Raw genomic sequence first — 6,000 nt, forward strand, 5'->3', positions numbered from 1 at the left:
AGTCATCTTAAACCATCCCCAAGCAGAAGCTTTACCAGTTGAGACTCAATTCTTAAGCACATCTTCTTTATTGTAGTACTCATAATAATAATAAAAATCCAATTTACAGTTCTGTTGCTTAGCAGAGAATTGTTGACTTTTGCATGCTGTATCTATCCATTCCAGAGGCAAGGAGATGGCCAGAACCTCAGCCCAGCTGAGAGGAAAAGTTGTAACTCTCAAAGGAGAATAATGGGGATAAAATTTGGGAAAATAAATGGCAAATGACTTGGGTAGATGGTGAAAAATCTTGATGGAATTACAGTAGATTAAGGAGGGATCAGCCCCCTAGAACAGCTGCTGATCACAAAGGCATGAATGCAAGTACTGGGCCCTCTCACACAGCCCACAGGGACAGAGAGGCAGGGCTGGCCCTAGCTCAGAACTAACAGCCAATAGGGAGAGCTCACAAGGAGTCAATTACAGGATACTGCAAGCTATATGAGGGGGGGAAGCCCCAGTACACATTGCTATTTATATATAGACACAATGTAATTGAATAGAAAAATTATACTGGTATAACAATACAGTCTGCCTCCATGAATATGTGGTCAGAACTTGGTTTCCATTTTATCCTCTGTGTATATCTTGCTCTTTAAGAAATCCATCACCATTTTTGTCTTTATACCTATGGGAAGACGTTCCAGGCATTCACCACTTTTTCCCATGCAAATATTTCTTGATGTTGTTCCCTCGACCTCTTAACTGCATTCAGTTTAATAGATCATCCTCTTTTAGCTCATTTAGCTTTAGCATCGCTGGGTCTTTCTGCAACAGTTTTGAATTGGTTCTCGATCTTTCAAAGTTACGTCCTCTTCCTCAACATCTGCTTCATATTCCCTTCACTGTGGTGTTCCTCAAGGGTCCATCTTAAGAACATAAATATTGCCATACTGGGACAGACCGAAGGTCCATCAATCCCAGCATCCTGTTTCCAACAGTGGCCAGTACAGGTTACAAGTACCTGGCAAGAGCCCAAAACAGTACAATACATTTTATGCTGCTTATCCTAGAAATAAGCAGTGGATTTTCCCCTGCAAGGTACCCAAGTCTTCTCCCTTATTAAATTTATTTCTCAGATCTCTTGTACACAGATATAGAAAAACTCTGAATAAGTGCCACGATTGTGACTATTTTCCATGTCTGTGCGCACCTTGCCCTCTGGTGGCCAGAACCGGTGGCTGCTATAGACTGTTTTCTTGCTGTTTCTCAAGCATTTTCCAGAAGTCATTCCAGTTCGGTCTGGATTCCAGCCTTGCTTGTGATTTTAGGTACTATGCCTCACCCTTACTGGTGATCTCAGCTGTGAGACTGCCTTTATTAATCAGCTGGGAACTTTCTAGTTTGCCTTTGCAATGTCAAAGGTCTCTAGGTTAGTTGGTGTGCTGTGTAGCACTTCTGCCTTGCTTCGTTTCTTACCTGTATGCCTTGCCTTGCCTTGTTCTTGTTTAGTCTGTGTGCAGTTAAGCTCTTAAGCACTACTGCTTTTATCCTTCTTTGTGGCTGCTTGTCAGCCTTCAGCCATTGCTCTTTGCTTGTCTGTGTATCCTTCTTTGTGGCTGCCTGTCAGCCTTCAGCCATTTCTTTATTGTTTGTGTGGCCTAGCTTTGTATCCTGCCTAGCCTGCCTTGTTTGTTCTTTTCCCCTCTGACCTTCAGTCCCTGTTCAGTCAAGCTTGTTTCAGTATCCTATACCCTGTGTGAGAATCCTGAGTCTTGAATCCTGTTTTAGTCAAGCTTGTTTAGTATCTAGAGTCCGGTGTGAGAATCCTATTGTTCCAGTCAGTCTGGTCCAGCATTTCTTGTCTACCAGCTCCGTCCTGTAAGTCCTGCAGGCCGCCCGCACCTAGGGGCTCAACCTCTGGGGAACGGTGGTCATCGCAGGTGAAGTCTGGTTGCTCCAGTCCTGTTATTCCAGTCTAGTCCGTTCCAGTATTTGGGTCCAGCCAAGCCAAGTCCGTTCCAGATTCCAGCTCCATCCTTGCTCATTTGTCCAGTCCTTGTTGGGGGATTTTGTTTGCTGCTGCCGCTCGACAGTAGCCCAAGGGCTCACGTTGTTCCAGTGTCCGAGAGCCTGAGACCGTGACAGTAAGAGTGACATCTATGTGGGCGATATTCTTCCTTTATTTTACTCTGTTATCTCCTGTATTACCCCCTTTCAAATCTGTTTGGCTGCAGTAGCTCAGTGGTAGACCAGTCACCACATGGTCCTAAATCCGAATAAGACTTAAATAACCTGTTCTTCATCTCTTATTTATTTATTAGGATTTAATTACTGCCTTTTTGAAGGAATTCACTCAAGGCAGTGTACAGCAAGAATAAGTCAAACATAAGTAATAGACAATTGCAGCAGTAAAAATATTCAAACAACAATACAAAGTATGGCATAGTATGCTACATTGCAATGCCAACACAATACAGAATAAAACATTTTCATAAACAGCATAGGGTGTAAGCAAAGCTGGAACATATAGATAAGATAAAGAGGAGTAAGGGACTAGTTAAAGAGAGTTGCAAATGAGGTCAGAAAGGTACTTGAACATTAGCTTGGCTAGGGTAGGAGTGGATAAACATGTCCTGCTATAATATGTCCAGCTCCTGGGTAGAAAATTCTTCAGAGTTTGACTTGCACTTGGGTCGCAAGAATCTGAGGGAACAGTACAGTATAGGGGGTGAAGTGCTTCAGTGTATGAAAGAAGAGTGGGACTTCGAGATGACTGTGTCTGATGACCTTAAAGCTTCCAAACAAGTAGAAAAAGTGACATTCAAAACCATAAGGATGCTTGGGTGCATAAAGAGGGACAGGAAAAAGGAGGTGACAGTGCCCTTGTATAAGTCTCTGGTGAGGCCCCATTTAGAATACTGCGTGCAGTTCTGGAGACCTCATCTATGGAAAGATATAAACAGGATGGAGTCGATCCAGGTGGTGGCTACAAAATTAGTAAGCAGTCTTGAACGCAAACATTATAGGGACTATGAACCTCAACATGTATGCTGGAAGAGAGGAGACATGATAGAGACGTTTAAATATTTCAAGGGCATTTAAGTACAGGAAGAGAGCCTTTTTCAACTGAGGAGAACTCTGGAATGAAGGGGCATATGATGAAGTTAAGAGGGAATAGGCTTAGGAGTAACCTAAGGAAGTACTATTTCACAGAAAGGGTGGTGGAGGTGTGGAATGGCCTCCCGGTGGAGGTTGTGGAGTCGAAGACTGTTCCAGAATTTAAAAAGGCATGGGATAAGCATGTGGGATCGCTTAGGAAAAGGAAGAGTTAGGGATTACAAAGGATGGGCAGACTGGATGGGTCATATGGCCTTTATCTACCGTCATGTTTCTATGACTGCATCCAAAACTTCTTGATGATCTTGTTTTACAAATAAGATTTATACATCAATAGACTTTTATTTACATAGCCTGCCAGTTTTGCAACTGCAGATTGCCCACAGAGCTGGGATAGCCTCAATTTCTGGACTAATGCAATGGCAACTACTAATTTTATGACTTTAGAATAAAGCTATAGTCGTAACTATTTAGCACATAATGTTGTAAAGTACAATTTCAAAGAACTTTCAGAGAAGAAAAGCATATTTCCTCCCTTCTTCAATCTGGATTTTTCATGTTAAGGCAGTTGCGTTCTGTACGAATTGGATCACGATTCTTTTCATGCCTTAGTCCTTTCTCTATTGATTTCCAAGCTGGATTACTATAATATTATAACACAGGCAGCATTGAAAAAGCTCCAATCCCTTCAAAATACAGCAATGCATCTAATTTTTCATGCCAAAAGATACAACTGTTTCACCCCTTCTCAAAGACCATCTCTGGCTACCAATACCCTATCGAATACAATACAAAATCCTTCTGCTTGCCTTTAAAGCCTTCCGCCTGGGATTATCATTATACATGTCATTTTTAACAATATGCTATGCCTCTTCATGATTGCTTTTCTCTATTAATGATCACGTATGGTACTTCCAAGTCCTAAATTGCAAAATACGAAAACTCAACACACTGCTTTCTATTTTCTAGCCCCTGTGGCTTGGAGCAGTCTCCCTTTAGAAATTCATGGAGAATTATCCCTTCAAAAAATTTAAAATTACTGTTAAAATTTGGTTATTTAGGCAGGCCTTTTGGTTAGTGATTAAGGCAAAGTTCTGGTGGCTTCAGTTCCTGTCCCCTTTTAAGTTTGTTTTTTCTCTAGTTTGTCCCCATTGTTTCTTCCTTGGTTTGTTTGGTATATGGGTGTTTGTTTTTCTTTCCCCATCTGTCCTATATGTCATTGGAGTTCCTTTTCTTGTCAGTTGTTTTATTTTTTTTATTAGCCTGATGGCTTTGTTCTGTGCGTCAGTTAAACTGGTGTAGTAAATGTGAATAAAGAATGAATAAATAAATTTTAAACATATCTACTATAATAAAAAGCACCTCCAACGTTCTGAAGCTGACTCTGTGGCAGTGAAGGGTTTGTAGGGTTTGTGCTGGCTGTATCCATCTCCTGTCCTGCCCTCGCGTCAAAACGTGATGATGTCAAGGGCGGAACAGTGAGAGGGAAGGGCACGCTGTGGAGTTGCCAGGCAAAGGAACGCGACGTCACATGCATGAGGATGTCGTCCCTCCCTTCCTTCCAGTTCCAGGCCCCCTTCCTCCGATTTTTAAAAGTCATCTTCACTTACCAAGTCAGGGTCACGGCGGCCGGCAGCAGCAGTGGTAAACGTGTGCAGGCTCGGCCCTTCTCTCTCTCTCAGCTGTGGTCCTGCCCTCATTTCCTGTTTCCGCAAGGGCGGGACCATAGCTGAGAAAGAGAGAGAGAAGGGCCGAGCCTGCACGCGTTTACCACTGCTGCTGGCCGCTGTAACCCTGACTTGGCAAGTGAAGATGACTTTTAAAAATCGGAGGGAGGGGGCCTGGAACTGAGAGGAAGGAAGGAAGGGATGACGACCCTGGAACTCGGAGGGGGGACCGTGAAACTCGGAGGGAGGGGGACCCTTAAACTCGGAGGGAGGGGGAGGAAGGACAGTGGAACTCAGAGGGACGGAGGGGGGATGACGACCCTTGAACACAGAGGGAGGGGGACACTGGAACTGGGAGGGAGGGAGGGGGGGCCCTGGCACACACTCTCAATCTCACACACACACACACACACACACTCTCTCACACACACACTTGCACCCAGTCTCACTGTCTGTCACACACACATACTCGCACATTCACTCTCTCTCTCTCACACAGTCACTCTCACACACACTCTCTCAAACATACACACTCTCCGAGGAAAACCTTGCTAGCGCCTGTTTCATTTCTTTGAGAAACGGGCCTTTTTTACTAGTATAATATATTTTGTTTTTAAATTTTTGATAACTTTACTATCTATCTTTCTTTGTCCTAGATTTAAAGTACTGGCAAATACAACTTATATTTACCAGTACTTTAGATCAAGAACAAAAAATTTAAAGCCTTATATCAGTAAAGGAGGCAGATTTGGAGTTGGACAGTAGAAAAATAGAGGAATCGGAATAGAGGGCTTGGTGTACTGACTCCACAGCCTCCAAAATGGAACAGTGTTCCAGAGAGTTCAAAATGGCCGCCGTGTAGGTCAGACGCATTTTTTGAGCTCCTGCAATTTTCCTCATATACTTATTGGCTCTTTGATTAAGTGCCACTAATTTCTTCTAAAATGCCAAAGCGGCGGGGGAAGGCGGCTGCCGTTGCCCACCAACGCCTGAGTACCCCTGCTCGAAGCGGACCGATTGATACCTTTTTACAGAGGGCTCTCCAGGACACCAGTACGCCGGTGAGCGGCTCGCTGAATATCCCTGCTGCAGTTGAAGGCTCGCCGGGATCTCTAGAGCTGGAAGTTTCTTTAAGCCCCGACACTCGAACGCCTCCACCACCTCCAGGGCAAGTTAGACCTGCCCCTTCATTATCGGCGTCTCCTAATCCACACCCGGAAGGGAAGAAGGACGA

The sequence above is a fragment of the Microcaecilia unicolor genome, unplaced genomic scaffold (genome assembly GCF_901765095.1).
Source record: "Microcaecilia unicolor unplaced genomic scaffold, aMicUni1.1, whole genome shotgun sequence".
NCBI lineage: Eukaryota > Metazoa > Chordata > Amphibia > Gymnophiona > Siphonopidae > Microcaecilia > Microcaecilia unicolor.